Source organism: Sorex fumeus, unplaced genomic scaffold (genome assembly GCF_029834395.1).
Source record: "Sorex fumeus unplaced genomic scaffold, SorFum_2.1 ptg000006l, whole genome shotgun sequence".
Classification (NCBI taxonomy): Eukaryota; Metazoa; Chordata; class Mammalia; order Eulipotyphla; family Soricidae; genus Sorex; species Sorex fumeus.
This window is the reverse complement of record NW_026606063.1, coordinates 55,400,822-55,421,356: the sequence shown is the minus strand read 5'-3', so window position 1 is coordinate 55,421,356 and position 20,535 is coordinate 55,400,822.

Here is a 20,535-nt window from a genome sequence, read left to right as displayed (position 1 = left end):
ACACACACAATTTTTTGAGGGGTTTGAGATGTTAGAGATTAAATCAGGGCTTTATACAAAGAGCATGTATTCCACCAATACCCATTAAAATTTTTTGAAGTTGAAAAAAAAATTTTGAAGGGAGGTTGGGCCATACCTATTAGTGCTCAGGGCCTGTTTCTGACACTGTGCTCAGACCAATTCTCAGCAGTACTGGGGAATGAGATGGTGCCAGGGATTCTTCAATACTCATGCAAGATAAGCACCTTTGCCCTTGCACAAACTCTTTGGCCCCATGCATATTTTTTAATGTACTGAAATTGATTATTGTGTTATGTTCACTGTTGAATAGTTGCAATAAACTACCATTTTTAGGATCTGGCGGGGGTGGGCACATTTTTACTTGGCTCTCAGACTGACACATTCTTTTACCTAACTGGCCAGTCATTTTACACTGCTCTGAGGATTTCTCCTCATCTCTGGCTTTGGAATTTTGAACTTTTAGGACTTACACCTCTTTTAAAAATAAAAAAAATATTTTATGGTGGCTGAAGTGATAGCACAGTGGGTAGGGCGTTTGCCTTGCACGTGGCCGACCCAGGTTTGATTCCCAGCATCCCATATGGTCTCTGAGCACCGTCAGGAGTAATTCCTGCGTGCAGAGCCAGGAGCAACCCCTGTGCAATATCCGGGTGTGACCCCCCCCAAAAAAAAGCAAAAAAAAATCTTATTATCATTCCTTAAATGTTTCCATCCAGTCTCATAGCTTTAAATATCATCTACTCTGATGACTCTAAAGTGTGTCTTCAGCCTTGTTCACATCCCTAAACTTCATGTAGTTTCATCAAAAGCTTACTGAGCATCTCTGCTTGGACATCTACACACATTTTGAACTTAACATGTTCAACCCAATGGTGTCTGCTCATTCTAGGAACACGAAGAGCCTCAAACCGATCGTTCAGGGTCTTGATGAAGAAGTCTGACCATCTAATAGATGGGCAGCCACGCGATCTTTTGACATCCCGTGGAATCCAGTCAGTAATGGCTCTAGTCCAGTGTTGTCTCCAAATCTCATTAAGTGTTCAGCCCATCTGATTTTCGACATCTTGGCAAACGAGACAGCATCCCTGATTCTTGATTGTCGACGGAGGTTGGAACTCTGGATTCTTTCTCTCATTTGAGTGGAGTGTGATACTCCAAGAATAGCTCTTTTGATTCCTCTTTGGGAGACACAAATAGCATTCTCATCCTGTTTTCATAGGGTCCAGGTCTCTGAGGCGTATGTTAATGCAGGAAGAACAGTGGAATCGAAGAGATGTGCCCAGAGTCGGAGGTTCTTCGTCCTCTTAGCTATTTCTTCGATGCTCTTGAAGGCGTTCTAAGCCGCTCTCTTTCTCCTGTGCAACTCAGGTGCCAGGTCATTCACTTCTTTATTGATGAAATGGCATGTTGGATTTCGGAAGGGAGAACATTGGGAACGACATATCCATCCTGAGAAATTTGGTACATGGGCAGGTAGACATAGCTATTGAGGAGATTCTACTAGAAGTCATGGATAATCTTCTCCATTGCCCTTCTGGAAGATGTGATAGATCCATCAGGACATTGGAGGGCAGTCATCTTGGTCTTGTAGTTGGCAAAGGACAGGCCGGCATTGCGAATGCTTTTCCCAGCTTCTGCTGCATCTGCCAGCACTGCTGCTCTTCTCTCTTTGAGGTCTTCCTTTATCACTTCTCTGCACTGCTTTGCAAGCTTGGACGTTTGCTTGCAGTTGCCTGAGGCTTGCACCAAGCCACATTGGCGAATGAGCTCAAGAGTTTTCAAAGACAGGTGTCTTTTTGTGGCTATCGCTCTCTCAGTGTTCCTCGCACAATCATGGAGGTGCTGAACCAGTCAATCATATTCTTCGTCAATGTTGTCAATGATGGCATTTTCCCATGTTGCCACAATAGTGCCAAAGAGCTCCCAGTTGGTGGTCATTCTGGGAGTTCTCTTCTTAAACTTTGCAGCCCCTTATCCCCACTCTGTGAAATAGAATTTTGAATGAAGGAGATGGTGGTCAGATCCCATTTGGAATTTTAGGACAATAGCGACATCGGTCAGGCAAGACCATCGATCGAATATGATGTGGTCACCTTCTTTGTGGAACCGTCCTCCAGGAGACTCTCATGTCCAACGTTTAGATTCAGCCTTCTGGAATTGTGAGTTACCACGGATGGTCTTGGTCGACATGATGAACTCAGACAGTCTCTCACCCTGTTCGTTCCATTCTAGGCCATGGGTCCCAATGTGGAGTTCTTCAGCTGATCTTCTCGGTCCTAACTTGGCATTAAAATCACCGACAGTGATCTTGTAGAAGGTGTAGTCTTCTTGATAGAACTTCTCCAGCTCCATGTAGAACTTCTCAATTTCTCCTTCATCATAATTGGATGTTGGTGGTAGACAACAAAGATAGAAACTGCTGGCAGTGAGCCAGCCACTACCATGCTCCAGGATTCTTTCCAGACACTTGGGCTGAGACTCACTCATGAGTGAAGCACCACAGAATCAGGGAAGCAGAACTCTGTGACCTTGGTCTCCAGGCTCAACGGATCCAAGAACAGAGATCCTCTGTCTGCTCCCAGCAGCCCGGCAGACCTCTACTACCTCCACTACCTCCACTACCCAGCCGCCAGCATGCTCCAAGATGCTTTCTGAACCACGGGGCCGCAAAGCAGCCTCACGACACTTCATAAAATGCTTAATGCAAGATTACCAGACCATATTTGATGGGGTTCAAATATGGTTTGAACCATGGGAACACCTGCAAGGACAATTAGAGGCCACCCTAAAAGCCTCTATCTCTCTCGTAGAGCCTGGCAAGCTACCCAGAGTGTCCCGCCCGCATGGCAGAGCCTGGCAAACTATCCGTGGTGTATTCGATATGCCAAAACCAGTAAATACAATGGGTCTCATTCCCCTGACCCTGAAAGAGCCACCGATACGGCAACGTTAAGAAAGATAAGGAAGGAGAGGCTGATAAAATCTCAGGGCCAAACTAGGATGCCAAAACGAAGGACAAAAATTACTTTCAATGCATGTGTGCTGGCATCGGATGCATTCATCAAGGATTTGATGGTGCAAGCACAAAAGATCAAGTACGACATCACTGGTCTGAATGAGATGAGAAGGCATCAATCACATCATGCTGTTTTCGACACTGGAGAAGTGTTCCTCGGAACATGCAACAAAAGAGGCATCGGTGGTGCTGGTGTCCTTGTCAACACAAACTTGGCCATAAACATTGATTCATTCGAATGCCTAACAACCTGAATCAGACAATTACACTTGTCTATTTAACATAGCTTAATTTTTCATTTTTAATTGAGATGAACTTCCTTCACTCCCCTTGCATAAATACCAAGACTAAAAAATAGCATGATTCTTTAAAACATTTAGTAGCAGGTCTATACTCAAATGCCCCCAATTGACTCAAAAGATAGCATTTTACAGTTGTTTTGTTCAAATTTGGATTGAACTAAGAGATAGTCAATAAACAGAAATATAAAATATGTTGAGCTGCGACCAATATGGTAGAAGAGGACAGTTAGTGAGAATTAAAAGAAACTAATTCAATTTTAATTTAATTTAACAGAAAATTCCTCTCTGATTAAAGTGACATTGAAATAGAGATTATAATAGAGTGTTTTAAGATAGAAATGGCCAGTGTCAAGTGCTTCAAAAAGAGTAATATATAAGCTGAGGACAGAATGTTGATATTTGGATATGATATACATGGATGTCACTGGAGACCTTTACTAAAATAGTTTCATGGAATGATGGAGATAAAAACCTGATTAAAATAGGAGATGAAATGGAAACAGTAAGTAGAGAGAATTCTGTAGGAAAGTTTTAGGTATAGAACTGACAAGCAGGGAATTAGGAGTTCATGTTTGATTTCCACCCCCGGCCCCCCTAGAGAAGAGATATTGCAGTATGTCTTGTACTAATGGGAATGTTTCAGGAGGGAGAAAACATTGCTGATTCAGGAGAGATACAGAAGGTCTTGAGTATGCGGAGGGATGAAATCCAGTGCACCACTGCAAGGACTGACTTTAGACAACACCGTATCATTCTCACTCAGGTTCTTGATTCCTGAATTCTTTTTTTTGTTTGTTTGTTTTTTGGGTCACACCCGGCAATTTTCAGGGGTTACTCCTGGCTCTGCACTTAGGAATTACTCCTGGCAGTGCTCGGGGAACCATATGGGATGCTGGGAATCGAACCCGGCTTGGCCGCGTGCAAGGCAAATATCCTACCCGCTGTGCTAACGCTTTAGCCCCGATTCCTGAATTCTTGAGTAGAGTCAGTTAGACTTTGTCTTTTCGCAAACCCAAAAAGTTTAATAAAAATTCTATATTTATGCTATAACCCATATTAATATTGCCCCAGTTATCCCCCACCTAACTTTACAGCAGTTTTTGTCTATTTTTGGTGGAGATAAGATGATATTGGGTCACATCTGGTGGCACTCAGGACTTACTACTGGCTCTGTGCTCAGGGATCACTCCTGGAAGAGCTTGGGTATCATATGTGATGCCATGGATTGAACTGGAATCTGCTCTATGCAAGGCAAGTATCTTAACCCTTTCAATATCTCTCCTGTCCCAGCTTTTTGTTCTAATCAGAACTCAGTCAAGGTTTAGTCTCCTACTTTATTGTCCTTTGATCATTGTTTTTAATCATTCACGACCTTGGCTTTTTTAAAAATCCAGGCAATTTCTTAATAGAATGGCACACGTCCTAGATTTATCTAATTGCTTCATGATAATTGGATTCAAGTTAAACATTCTTCAAAAGAAAATCATAGAAGGGTCATTTCCCATTGTGTCAAATCAAAAGACCCATAAATGCCAGTTTGTGTCATTGTTGATAATGCTACAGATCATTTGATTTAAATTATGTTGGCTAAATTTCTCCAGTGCAAAAATGCATCCTCTTTTTGTAATTAATGGTTTGTAAGCCAAGGTGACTGTCCTATCTCTAACCATCATTCTTTCACTGATTTTAGAATTCACTGAAAATACTTGCTTGAATCAGTTACAATGTGGTTTTTAAAAGTAATTCTCTAAGTCATTATTTTGCAATAACCTCTTAGTATATGAGCTTTTCTTTTCTTTTTTTTAATTTTTATTAGTGAAACACCATGAGGTACAGTTGTAGACTTACAAATTTTTGTGCTTGGGTTTCAATTGTACAAGGATCAATTAAACAATGAACCCATCCCTCCACCAGTGCCCATTTTCCATCACCACTAATGCCAGTATCCCTCCCATGCCCCCCCCATTCCCCCTATCCCACCCTGCCTCTGTGGCAGGGCATTCCCTTTTGTTCTCTCTCTCCTTTTGGGTACTGTGGTTTGCAAAAGAGGCATTGAGTGGCAATCATGTTCAGTCTATAGTCTACTTTCAGCATGCATCTCCCATTCTGGGAGGATCCTCCCAACACCCTTTATTTGGTGCTGTATATGAGCTTTTAGTGTTATCATTCATAGACTTACTGGTGGGTGTTTTGCAATAACCTCTTAGTATACAAGCTTTCTAGAGTATTATTATTTATTTACAGTGAAGTATGCCAGAGAAGTAGAGGCTGGTAAAGTCTATGTGAGCTCTTGTCCTGCATGGACACTACAGCTTTAACAAGCCAGCCATCAATCTGCACCTAAATTTCACTAGATTTTACTTCTAGGGGAAGTAAGGCTGACTTGGGTTTGAATCTCTGACACCACATTAGGTCTCCTGAGCCCTGTCACGAGTGATATCTGAGCACCTCTGAATATGTATCCACATCATAAAAAAATTTTTTTAATTTAAGAATCAGGAAGCATTTAGCAAGAAGAAAATCACCATCATGAGTTATACAAAATGAAAGGTTTTTATACTCAGAAAAAGAATGACAAGGTCATTAACTAAAAAAAAAATTCAGTTAAAGCCATCCTCTTAGGGGAAGGGAGGCTTATTATTCAAATTACTTCACCATACTAACCAGGAAATTCCAAATTGATTGATTTAAAATTCTACTTTAGGAATGACTAAAACTGCAATCAGGTTAGGTTTTAAGTCTCTGAGAAGCTTGGCAAAAATGATTTCACCTGGAGCCTATTTCTTTTTAAACAATCTGATAATGGGATTGTGGTTTTTGTAACAAAATGTCCCTATTCTAGGAGAAGCAAATGAATAGTGAATTGTCATGTTGTCTACAATGTGCTTTTAAATGATTCAGCAGAAACAAAAGCAAAATAAAACAAATGTGACAATTTTATAAAATATCATTTGTGAATCTGGATAAAAGGCCTACAGACATTTATTGCACTATTCTTTAAATTTTTATATAGTTTCCTCATTTTTGTGACCAAACTGGTCTTCATTCAGAGGTATCAGGAGCAAGTTAAATATTATTAATCTATCAAAACTTCTTTCATCAATAATTTTGTTGTATGTTGGGGATCAAACCCGGGTCCTTCCACAGAAGCACATCTCCAATAGTCCTAGTTTTACATTTTTGAAAATAAAATTTTTAGGGGTTAAAGAGTAATAACATAATTATTTGTCATTGGGACCAAAATTTTAGCTTAAGTGAAAAGGGATTTAAACATACAATAGTCAAGTATTTTATAACCAAGTAAAATCTTAATCCTACTTTTGCATGACTTAAAGAGCACCATTAAAAGGGAAAAATTAAATACTCATACTTAATTTGCTTATCAACAATATTTAAGATATTGTTTCTCCTCATTTACACCAAAATGCAATGAGAGAGCTACTGGACACCAAATATATGTGACAGAGAAATGGCTGCTTCTTGTGATCCTTGTGGTCTGAGTGTAAGCATAGCACTCTAAATATCAGAGGCCTTTAGTGTCTTTTTATTTTATAGTCACTTCCATGTTCACTCTACAAGACAGCTGAACCCTCACTAGTCCTTCAGCACTGTAAGTTGCAGAAGTAGTAAAAAAATACAAAAGTAGTGCATATGACAGTTTTAAGATGAGGGGGTAGAGGGAAAGTAGGAAAAGCTAAGAAAAACCTCAAGGTGGCAAAGTCCAGAGGGAAAAAAATATCAATATGGCAAAAGCCAAAGAAAGGCTGGAAGAACCAAGAAAGGGTGGGAGGTAGAGACTGGGAACCGAGAAGACCACCCCCATATTCTCCAGGTTCATCCATTCCCCCTGCCCTCTGATTGCCCCATCACACAAGTGTGAGTTTTCACCACGACAAATAACACAATATAAAGAACTAACAGATTTTAATTACCCGACCCCCTTTCCTCACTGCCACTGTAATTATAGTATGTCCAATATTGTTAGCAATTTCGACATCTAGAAGCATCCTATGAACAAAACATACAATCACTAGAAAACTTACGATCACTAGAAAGAATATGAATGCCAACATTTGATCACTTGATCAGTTCATCCCCCGTTATTCATAGATTTACTCAAGCGGGTGCCAGTAACGTCTCCATTCATCCCTGTTGCATGCTAGCGTAGCCCAATGGCATCTGTTCGTTCTAGGAACATGCAGAGCCTCAAACCAATCATTCAGGGTCTTGACGAAGAAGTCTGACCATCTTGTAGGTGGGCGTCCATGCAATATTTTGACGTCCCATCTGTGACCCACACAAATTCAATTCCTATATCCCATATATTCCACAGAGCACTGACAGGAGTATTCATGAGTGATGATCCAGGAGTAACATCTGAGCATTGCTAGGTGTGACCCAAAATGCCCAAACAAAACAAAACAAAACAGGGGGCATGGTGCCGCCAGCAGGTCAATCTGTACCTGTGAGGTACATTTATAATGTGAAAATAAAGGTATAGGCACAACAACATGAGGAAGATTAAGCAGAGTTGAATCAAGAGGGGAAAGGGTCTTATCTAACACAGTAAGATTTTGCTTAATGATAGAAATAGACACACACACCCCCACCTGTCCCCAGGGTTCTGGCTGTCATGCCCATGAACTGCCTCCAGTCGATATTTAAGCACATCACTGGCCTTGATCCAGAGACTCAGCAGTGAATCCCAGAACACAGAAGCTTGACAGAGATTTTTCACCCCATGCTGAGCCAATTTCATCAGGGCACCTCAGATGGAGGAGGTGTCCTCTCTCTGCCCACTCCAAATGAACCCTGGTGGCCACAAGCTTCCAGAAGAAAAAACCCATGTATATGGGACCAGGGACTGAAGACTCCTGGACACACGGTGGTGGTGGGTCAGGCTGTCACTTCCTGTATCCTGCCCATTCAGGGGTCCTGGTTGTCATGTCCACAAACTGCTTCCAGGTGCCTCTTAAGCACATTAACAGCCTTGATCCAGAAACTCACAAATGAATCTCAAAATCGATTAGCTCCCTACAGAGATGTCTCCAGACCCTAATAATTTACAATTTTAGACTTCCAGGAGCACATGGTTGCTTTTGTGGTCATGCAACCTCTTATGATATTCATAATAAGCAATAGAAAATAAATTATCTAGCATTTACCTTTGGCAGGCAGGCTAGAATGATGGTGAAAATTTAAAAAAAAAATGGTGGTGGGAAGGTGTAACGGTGGTGGGATTGATGTTGACATATTGAATGTAATCAAAGTGAACAACCTTATGAAAATAAAATTTAAAAATTAAGAAATGATGATAGAAGTAGTTCTGAGAACTGTGTTGCTAGGTTGTGTGAAAGAAACATTGGCAATGGAATTTGTATGCTTAGAGACCTAGTGGAACAAAACCACAAGTAATAAATTAAGCCTAAGGGAAAGTGATGCTTCCAAGAAACCTGATCAAATCTCCTGTGATATATGATGCATATGGGCACGGAAAAATTCTAAAATGTGGAATAGAATTCAACTTTACTAGGAAATAGGAATTTTGAGATTGTATAAAATATAAATGATAGTATATATATTGTCCTATATACTATTATTGACTGAAATGTAGTTATCCACAGCATGATTTATCAATAAATTAAGAATTAGCAACTGGGAGGGGTGTGGAGTGACAGTATAGTGGTAGGACATTTCCTTGTACATGCTGACTGGGTTCGATCCCCAGCATCCCATAAGGTCCCCTGAGCACTGCCAGGAATAATTCCTAAGTGCACAGCCAGGAGTAATCCCTGATCACTGCTTAGTGCAGCACAAACATCAAAACAAAAACTAAAACCAAGAACCCAAAGAACTATAGCAGAAACACAAAGGATATTTCAAGCACACGGGAGTAGAGGGACTGCTTTGCTAAGAAACTATAGCAGAAACACATAGGATATTTCAAGCACACGGGAGTAGAGGGACTGCTTTGCTAAGAAATAGAAGAATGGTCCAGTCATTGTGATTATTTTATTTACATGAGTGTGATTAGTCTAACAAAGTGTTTTTTTAATAAGAACTTTTAATAAATAAAGATCTAAAATGCATAATTATACAGGCACAACAAGCTTGGTGTTTTAGTGTATCACAGGTATCACAGTTTTCAGAGATTCAGGGTGAGATTGGTCATAGGAGGATTATCAACTTAAAAAACTGGGGAGCCTTGCTGGGGGCAGGGGAATAGAAGATTGTGGAGATCTGGAGGGGTATTAGAGAGATGGAAATAGAAATACAAGCTTATTCAAATACAAAGTTTGATTGTCAGAGTAATTTTGAATAATCATTTATTCTTTATCTACTAGTGCCCTGGCAACTAGGAACCTTTTAAGATTATGCTCTATTTTAGCTCTAGTGATTTAGAAAAGAGTGAAATCCCTGGAGTCTCCAAAGGTGTAGGATGTGCTAAATAGAAGTCTGTAGGTTCTGGAGGTGTCAGGGAACATACTCTCCTCTCAATTGACTGACTGGGGAGCCAGACTGGATAAAAATGAAGAATAAGGCTCCTGGGCAATACAGAAGTCTTTGCAGAAGTACATACAGCACCTGGTGAATTTCAGGGAAGAGATGGGGTCTTGCACTGATGTTGGGTGTAGACTAAGCTAGAAAAATAGTGTTTTCTTAATGTTATTACAAAGCTTAGTTGCTAAGAGCCTGCTGTGACCTATAAAAACGAGATCAGCACAACTGGTTTCACAGCAGACAACATTAAGGAAGATAACAGAATTTTGTCATAAAGCTACATTTACAAATAAGGTAAGGTAAGGTAAAGGCCCTCCCGTTGATCGTCGATTTGCTCGAGCGGGCCCAGTAACGTCTCCATTGGAGACTTTGTTGTTACTGTGTCTGGCATATCGAATACTCTTGGTAGCTTGCTGGGCTCTCCGAGAGGGGCGGAGGAATCGAACTCGGGTCAGCCATATTGGCCGCGTGTAAGGCAAACGCCCTACCCGCTGTGCTATCGCTCCAGCCCTACAAATGGTAATATTAATGCTATAATGGTAAATCTCAGATGTAATCTGATAACAAGTAGAATTTTGCATTGATGTGTGTATGAATAAATGCCTTTTTGCTAGCAGCATTATGTGGATAACATTGGGGCGGTTATTATTCCCTATTATTTGCTGCCCTGAGGATGAAAAGCTTTTTCATTTTTTTTTTTGTTTCATTTATCACTGCCATACAGCTTGTTTTGGCCTATGGAATGCAGAAGTGATGCAGCCCACATCGGAGCAAAAGGTTTACAAGTTGTAAACCTTGGTCATAAGCTGTTGTGTCTGCACAGTTTACTCCTTCAGTCTAAACCCTGGAGTAAAAAGCCCAGAGCAGGATTATCACCAACATGTACCTTGAAGGACCAATAAATGTTGGTTGCTGTAAGTCACTGATACTTGGGGGTTGTTTTTGTTTCATAACTTAAGATAGCTAATATAGGGCATATCTTTTATCATTATTATTATTATTATTATTATTATTATTGTTATTGGGCTGGAGTGATAGCACAGCGGGTAGGGCATTTGCCTTGCAAGCTGCCAACATGGCCAACCCGAGTTTGATTCCTCAGCCCCTCTTGGAGAGCCCTACAAGCTACCGAGAGTATCTCGCCTGCACAGCAAAGCCTGGCAAGCTACCCGTGACATATTTGATATGCTAAACACAGTAACAATTGTCACAATGGAGACATTACTGGGCCCGCTAGGGCAAATTGATGAACAATGGGAGGACAGTGACAGTGATTATTATTATTATTAATTTATTTATTGAATCACTGTGAGAACAGTTACAAAGCTTTCAGGTTTAAGTCTCAGTCATACAATGATCAAACACCCACTCCCTTCACCAGTGCATATTTTTCACCACAAAGAACCCAATATACCCCCATGCCAACCCTCTCCGTGCCTGTGAGACTGATTATTTCCACTTAACTCTCTCTCTCTACTTTGATTACATTCATTATTTTGACAAAAGATGCACCATTATTATTTGAAATTTTCCCCCAACAATCAAATCTGCTGAAAAGGCATCATGAAATAATTTGTTTTCTATTGCTGGTTATGAAGACCATACGATGTTGCGCGGCCGTGGTACCAGCCTCTTGATTTTGGATTTCTGATATTTTACTAATTAAGTCTGAAGGAATTTCTGCCAAAAGCTGAATAGTTCCGAGATTGGTTTGTGTACTTCTGGGTCCAAAACCATGCCAGAGAGCCGCTCATGGAGGGCAACTCATGGTCTCAGCAGGGCAAGAAGGGCATGCTGGTTCCGCCCCCCATCCCATGAGGCTGCATTTGCCCCATCACCACAGGCTCATACCTGGTTGTCCAATAAGCTCTGAGGCAGCAGCCACTGTGCTGCCCGGGGGGCGGGGGGGCAGAATAGCAGAAGAGACAGACACCCTTTTCCTCCAGGACATATCTTAAAACCCTTTTGCTACTAATAGCTATAAAAACTAGTTTAATTCTATCAAATATAATTTGGGGGACACACCTAGCAGTACTCAGGGTTACTCCTGGTTTTGTGCTCAGGGATCACTCTTAGGTAGAGCTCAGAGGACCATATGTGGAGCTGGGGATCAGACCAGGGTCAGCCACATGCCAGACATCACCTTAATCCCTTAATCTGTCTAGCCCTCATCTAAAATAATTCAAAATACATATTTAAACTCCTCCGGATCTCTTTTTAAATTCTTGATATTTATTCTCACTTTTACATTTTTCCCTTGCCTTCTTATCCTTTTCTTCTTTGTTCAGTGACCAGACATTACACACATACTAGATTGTGGTGCTTACCAAAGGTTGCACTTCAAGTTGCAATGCTTGCACAGGTATTCACTAGGAGTCACACTCCTTTAACTACAGTGCTCAAAGATATTCTTTCTTGTTGTAATGCTCGTTTGGGTCACTATGGTGTTTCACACACCTACTCATCATCAGGGGTTATACCCCTAGTGAGGTGCTAATAGTTTAGTTGTGATAGTTGTACACACCTTGCCACAGTGGGTCTGGAGACAAGATCACACATTTTGCTGCAACACCAGATATACAAAACAATAGCATGGGCTGGAGCGATAGCACAGCAGGTAGGGCGTTTGCCTTGCATGCAGCCACCCGGGCTCGATTCCCAGCATCCATATGGTCCCCTGAGCACTGTCAGGAGTAACTCCTGAGTGCAGAGCCAGGAGAAACCTCTGAGCATCATCAGGTGTGACCCCCCCAAAAAAGAAAACCACACACACACAAACCAAAAAACAAACACTGTATCACTGTATCACTGTCATCCCGTTGTTCATCGATTTACTCGAGCGGGGGCCAATAACGTCTCCATATGTCCAAGCCCTGAGATTTTAGCAGCCTCTCCTTACTCGTCTTTCCCAACAGTATTGAAGGCTCTTTCAGGGTCAGGGGAATGAGATTCATTATTGTTATTTTGGCATGTCGAATATGCCACGAGTAGCTTGCCAGGCTCTCTGAGAGGCATATGTATTTCCCCCTATGATTTGTTGCCTACTATCTGAACTCCGGACGAGAACAGTGCAGTCTTTTGCCCCCGCGCCTGGGTGTCCCTCGCCGGGACCCCTTGGAGGGGAGCGGGTTGAGCTTTCCTCCCCGCCCCGACTGGGGCGCTGGCAGCCGAAGACCTCCAGGACCAGCCACCACCATGCTGAGACTACTCTCCGCACACATGAAGGTACTGGCAGAGGGACAAAGCCACGCGGGTTCCGGGGCCGAGACCTCCAAGCCTACTCGGATTGGAGTCGAGCATCTTCCATCCAGATCCTCCAAATTCCAGCAGGCGGGGGTCACACCCACCACCTGGCCCCTGGCGCCGTGTAATCCCATCAGCGGCCAAGACTCAGAGACTATAAAATCCAGATCCCAGAACCGCGCGGCCGCATTTGCGGCCGCGCGACATCTTATCAGAACTTTTTTTTTATGACATCTTATTATCTCATTCCTACTTTGGACATACTTGCAGGCTATCGAATGTAGCTTGCCCACAGGGCAGAGTCTGGCAAACTCCCCGTGGCGTACCAAATATGCCAAATACCAGTAACAATGATGGGTCTCATTCTCCTAAAGAGCCGTGAATATAATCTCAGGGCTAGGATGAAAGAGTCGTTACTGGGGCCTGCTCGAGGCAATCGACGATTAACAGGATGATGAAATGAAATGAAAAAAAAAATCTGAACCCCATAAAATATGATGTGATAATTATGGAAAATGGGTAGGGAGTGTCTTATGATGTGTCTAGGAATATGTTCACTCATGTGAGGCTTGACCCGAGCGTGTGGAAAGCGGCCTGGAGCATGGTGACAGTTGGGTAGTGGAGATCGGCTGCCGGGAGCTGGGTCCCTTGGGGCAGGGAAAGCTCTCATCCACACCCCTCTGGGGCACCCCAAATGTCATTATATACATAGTTTAAAGGTGAGGCCAAGGGACAAGGGTCAAGCTAAGCGTCATAAGAAGTAAAATAAATTAAGAGCACGGTCATGGAAAAAACTCTGTCATGACCCAGCTGTAAAACCTTTAGTTGGATCTGAGAAAGACTTAAGGTGGTGCCTTAAACAGATTCCTGGATTAAGTTGCCTTCAGCAACTGCTTCCCTGCCCTTCAATCCACATGACTGACTGGAGCCCAATAAACTATTCTGTCTGATCCTTGCTCAGGTTACAGATCTATTATTCATTTTTAAATTTTCTTTAAAACTTATGTCAGGCTGGAGAGACAGCACAGGCTGGTGAGGTGGCACCCTGCCTTGCCTGAGACTGACCTCAGTTCCATCCCAGCACCACATATTGTTGCATAACGTTGGGTTGTCCTTCCTCTTTCTGCAGGGAGCTTAAGATTTAGAGTTACTCTCACAACAGTGCTCCTGAGGCAACCCAATTCCACCAAGCACTAACAATCCTATATTGCTTTTCTCTTTTCTGTATGTCATTTGCATGGTTTAGCAATGTCATGTTGGTGGTAATTCATGCTATGTTTTGTAACATGGAAGTTAATTGACTCTGCATAATATTTACTCCTGGGCATCCATCAGATTTACCTGACTTAAACTTCGATTGCCCTTACTTTTTAACACCCCCAAAAGGAGGGTTCCAGTAAAGGATAAGAATGGACCCAGGGAAAGCTGTAAGCTACCCTGACATCAGAAAGGGACAAGCTAAGCGTTATAAGAAGTATAATAAATTAAGAACACAGTCATGGAACAAACTCTGTCATGACCCAAAAAAGAAATAACTGAATAAGGACCCTGCTGGAGTTAGGAAAGACTAACCTGGCCTGAGGACTGTAGTTTGGGATATATAAAGAGATGTCCCCAGGAAGAGCCAACCTTTAAGCTTAATATATCTCTTACTGTGTTCATACAAAATTACTAGAAATATAGTAAATTCACTATGATTGGTTAAATGGATTACTATCTGAGGAAAGGATAAAACAATACACCCTAGATGGAATCCCACTTGAGCGGATCTCCTAGTAATCTAGAGTGCAGAACACTCCGATGAGATTTTGTCCTTGAGTTAATCTCCTAGAATTTCCCTTGAAGGAGTGGCTTTACCTCTGTTTGTGATTATGACAATATTCAACCCTACCTATGTGTACCCCCACCCTTCATAATTTCTATATAACTAGGCTGTAAGGGGAAGAGAAAAAGAAGGGTAGGGAAAAGGGAAGAGAAACGACTATGAAGAAAAGAGGAGGAATTACTATGCTGTAAGGGGAGAGATCAAACTCTGTTGGGAGGAGAGAGAAGTTAACTGTCTACCAACCAGCCTGTGGCCCAGTTTCTCCATTGCCCCATGGGCCGGCTAGGGGAACGGTTCTCAGCCACCAAATGCTCTTGTCCTGTGCCCCCATGCTTTGTTGAAACTCACAACATATGATCTCCCAAGCACGCTCCTGAGTGCAGAGCCAAGGGTAATCCCTGAGCATCACTGGGTGTGACCCAAAAAGCAAAAAACAAACAAACAAAACAAAACAAAACACAAAACAATAGCACTTGGTCTGGGCAGGACCAGGGATAGATTTCTCAGCCTCATGCTTTTGAAGCAGGCTCTTTTTGCTATTGAATCATCCCTCTGGCTCTTCTGCAAGGCTTAGTAATTAAGGAGATACTGAAACAAAGTGTAAGTTGCTTGAAATGATGCTGCAGCTATAAATAGTAGTAAGAACAAAAAGAGAAAAGCAATAAATTAACTTAAAAATTCTAGGAGAGGAAATGTCTTTAAGACAAGTTGAAAAAAGGGAAATGTTAAAAATAAAAGCAGAAAAAAAAAGCAGAAATGAAGAAACTGAGAAACAAAACAACAGAACACTAAATATAAGTAGCCAATTATCATATTTGTTTAAATATTATTTTAAAATACACACCTTTTTTACTGTGGGTTTTATCTTACAATTAGGTTTACTTTACAGATTGTTTGGGCTTAGTATTTACTTTGAATAAACTAATCAGGTTGGGATAGGTGGGAACCATCGACAATCGTGGAGGGATCTGAAACTGATGGAGGGATTCGCGTAGTAACTCTGCAACTGTGAAATGACAATTTCAATAATATTGTAAGCTGATTTCTTTATTTTTTGCTTTTTGGATCACACCTGGCAATGCTCAGGGGCTACTCCTGGCTCTGCACTCAGGAATTACTCCTGGCAGTGCTCGAGGAACCATATGGGATGCTGGGAATTGAACCCGGTTGGTCACATGCATGCAAGGCAAATGCCTACTGGCTGTGCTATTGCTCCAGCCCCGATATTTTTACTAAAAATAATTTTTATTTTATTGCTCCAGTCCCGATATTTTTATTAAAAATAATTTAAAATAATTTTTAAAAGAGAAATTGAGTTCTATGTGGAAAATACTAACAAATATTTCCGTATAAAATAATTTAAAATTTATTTAAATAATAAGTAGTCATGTAATTTATTTAAATAATTGAATAATTTGTAAAATATTTAACAAATTAATGTTGGTGCATTAATAAATGCTATCTAATTTTCATGAATTTAGGTTACATATAGAACCTGATTATGAATGAATGTTTATTTCTTTTAAAAATAAAGCAGTAAAGGGGCTGGAGCAATAGTACAGTGGGTAGACTTTTGCCTTGCATGTGTCCAACTTGGATTTGACACCCAGTACTCCACATGGTTCCCTGAACTCCAGCAGGAATGATCCCTGAATGCAGACCCAGGAGTAAGTTCTGAGCACTGCCAGGTTGTGGCCCCAAAACAGATAAACAAACAAATAAAGCAGTAGACATAGTCTGCCAGAATCTCTACATCTCGACCATCTATCTAGCTGTTAAGTTAGAGTTTTTTGGCTGTATTGCATTCAATTAATGACTCACAAAATCAGTTTAAGAAGTTCAAATTTGCAACAAAAAATAAGACAGAAAAAGTTCAAATTTACAATAAATATAGAGGAGGATAATATTGCAAATATTAAATGTGCAATGCACATAAGGAGTCAAAGTATTACTTAAGGAAACATTCTTTAAGTTATATGTATATGTATGTTTATGTGATTGTATGTGTATTCTTGATTTAAATAAAAATGTGCATCTTACTACAGGTGAATTAATTTAAAAACGTTAAATATCACTGAATTAGGTCCCCTTTAATAAAAAGTCATGTTAAAATATTTCACAACTAGTAAAGTTTGGGCTTGACCCAGTCTTTTATTTTAACTCACAACACAATCAATTTATTGTACTAATATTATTTGATAACATACACCATATAGTATTTTTTGCTTTTTAATTTTATTTTCACAAAGTTGTTCACGATCATTGATTACATTCAATATTTCAACACCAATCCCACCACCATTACACTTTTCCTCCACCATTATTTTGAATTTTCTCACCACCACGCAAGCCTGCCCCACAGATGCTATGCAGTTCTTGGGTGTGACTACCAGGAAACACGGAAGGGCAGGGAGTGGGGAGGAATTTTCAGTCACAAGTCCTACAAGCCTGATTTTCTCAGCAAATTCATTCTCATGTGTGGGGGGCTCAGGAGGAGCCTGTGAAGGTCATCTGTGAGCATGGCGGTGATAAGGTTCTGAAGGTCTGTGGTTGCCGGGGTTCATTTGGGGCAGGCACAGGGACACACCTGGCCCGTCCAAGATACCTGGTTGAAATCAGCCTGGTGTGGGATGGAGTGACATCTCTGTGGCGTGCTACTCTCTTCTGAGATTCCCTGACCCAATCTTAAAGGAAGCTGGTAGAGTGTTGGAACAGTATGTCAGAGAACTCTACCAGTTTTATTTTTGTGTCAGTTAAGTATTCAAAATTAACTAACAGAAGTGTGGTTGGATAGTGGCTTTATCAGTTTATTCATCTTATATTGTTATGTATATAAATTGCTACAAACCTAGCTGCTTAAAATAAAAAGTATTATCTTGTAGATCAATAGGTCAGACATCAGATGTAGGTCTCTCTGAGCCTCTAAGGGAAAAATCTATTTTCTTGTCTTCTTTATCTTTGAGAGGCTGCCCCTTTTCTTGACTTGTGACCACCTTTATCTTTAAGTCCATTAACATTACTTCTCTTCTTTCATGACAAATCTACCTCTAATTATGGTTGGGGTGTGTATCACTTAAATCACTTAACTTCCCGTTAGTCGTCGATTTGCTCGAGCGGGCGCCAGTACCGTCTCCATTTGTCCCTGTCACGTGCTAGTGTAGCCCAATGGCATCTCTTCGCTCCAGGAACATGAAGGGTCTCAAACCGATCGTTCATGATCTTGACAAAGAAGTCTGACCATCTGGTAGGTGGGCGGCCACGCGGTCTTTTGACATCCCGTGGAATCCAATCAGTAACAGCTCTACTCCAACGGTCGCCTTTAAATCTCATTACGTGACCAGCCCATCTGATTTTCGACACCTTGGCAAATGAGACAGCATCCCTGATCCTTGATCGTCGATGGATGTCAGAACTCCGGATTCGTTCTCTCATTTGAGTGAAACGTGATATTCCAAGCATAGCTCTTTCTATTCTTCTTTGGGAGACCTGAATAGCGTTCTCATCTTGTTTGCGTAGGGCCCAGGTCTCTGAGGCATATGTTAATGCAGGAAGAACAGTGGAATCAAAGAGATGTGCCCGGAGCCGGAGGTTCTTCGTCCTCTTTCCTATTTCTTCGACGTTCTTGAAGGCGTTCCAAGCCGCTCTCTTCCTCCTGCGCAGCTTGGGTGCCAGGTCATTTGTCATGTTGACCTCTCGACCTAGGTACACATAGCTGTTGCATTCAGAGATGGTCGTTCCATTGAGAGTGAATGGGGCGTCAGGAACGAGGCTGTTTCTCATAAACATTGTCTTCGTAAGATTCAGCTGTAGTCCTACCTTTCCACACTCACGGTCAAAGTCGGCCAGCATTTGTGCCGCTTGGCTGATGTTTGGTGTTATTAAAACAATGTCATCAGCAAAGCGGAGGTGGTGTAGTTGCCGACCATCTATCTTCACTCCCATTCCTTCCCATTCCAGTCGTCGCATGATGTTCTCGAGGGTGGGACTGAAGAGTTTCGGTGAAATGGTATCACCCTGCCGCACCCCTCTCTTGACATCAACGATCACTTCTTTGTAGAATGGTGAGATCCTGGTAGTGAATCCGCAATACAGCTCACGGAGGATCCTGATGTATTGGGCTTGAATGCCCTGATTGGCTAGGGCTTCAATGACCGCTTCTGTCTCAACAGAATCAAAGGCCTTCTTTAAATCAATGAACGTTAAACAGAGCGGCATCTTGAACTCCCGAGAAACCTCAATGAGCTTGGTTATCATGTGGATATGGTCGATGGTGCTGAATCCTTTGCGGAACCCGGCTTGCTCGCATGGTTGTCCTTCATCTAGAGTTCTGCCAATCCTATTTAGGATGACTCGAGTGAACAACTTGTAGATGACAGACAATAGGCAGATCGGGCGATAGTTGTCAATGTCATGGATGTCTCCCTTCTTGAACAGTAGTACGGTCCTGCTGGTTTTCCATTGGGACAGAACCTTGCATTCAGACAGGTAGTGAGTGAAGAGCCGAGCCAGTGTATTGATGAGTACTGACGGCAGGTTCTTCAGGTGTTCAGGTCTGACCTTGTCTGGGCCGGGTGCTGCTTGTTTCTTTACCGAAGAAATGGCGTGTCGGATTTTGGAAGGGAGAACGTTGGGAACGACATATCCATCCTGTGGAATTTGGTATGTCGGCAAGTGGACATGGCTATCGAAGAGATTTGAGTAGAAGTCATGGATAATCTTCTCCATTGCCGTTCTGGAGGATGTGATGGATCCATCAGGACGTCGGAGGGCAGTCATCTTGGTCTTATAGTTGGCGAAGGACAGGCGGGCGTTACGAATACTTTTCCCAGCTTCTGCCGCATCTACCAGTACTTCTGCTCTTCTCTCTTTGAGGTCTTCCTTGATCGCATCTCTGCACTGCTTTGCGAGCTCGGACGTTAGCTTGCGGTTGCCTGAGGCATGCGCCAAACCACGCTGGCGAATTAGCTCAAGAGTTTTCGAAGATAGGCGATTTTTTGTGGCTATCTCTCTCTTGGCGTTCCTCGCACATTCATGGAGGTGCTGAACCAGTCGATCGTATTCCTCGTCGATGTTGTCAACAATGGCATCTTCCCATGTTGCCGCAATAGTACCAAAGAGTTCTCAGTTGGTGGTCATTCTGGGAGTTCTCTTTTTGAACTTTGCAGCCCTTTCTCCCTGCTCTGTGAAGTAGAATTTTGCACGAAGGAGACGGTGGTCCGATCCCGTTCGAAATTTTGGGACAACAGCGACATCAGTCAGGCAAAACCGTCGATTGAATATGATGTGGTCTATTTCGTTGTGGAATCGTCCACCGGGAGACTCCCATGTCCATCGTTTAGATTCTGCCTTCTGGAACTGTGAGTTACCATGAATGGTCTTGGTCGACATGATGAACTCAGACAGTCTCTCACCCTGTTTGTTCCATTCTAGGCCATGGGTCCCGATGTGAAGTTCTTCAGCTGATCTTCTCGGTCCTATCTTGGCATTAAAATCACCCACAATGATCTTGTAGAAGGTGTGGTCTTCTTTATAGAACTTCTCTAGCTCCATGTAGAACTTCTCGATTTCTCTTTCATCATAATGAGATGTTGGTGCGTAGACAATGAAGATAGAAACTGCAGGCGTGA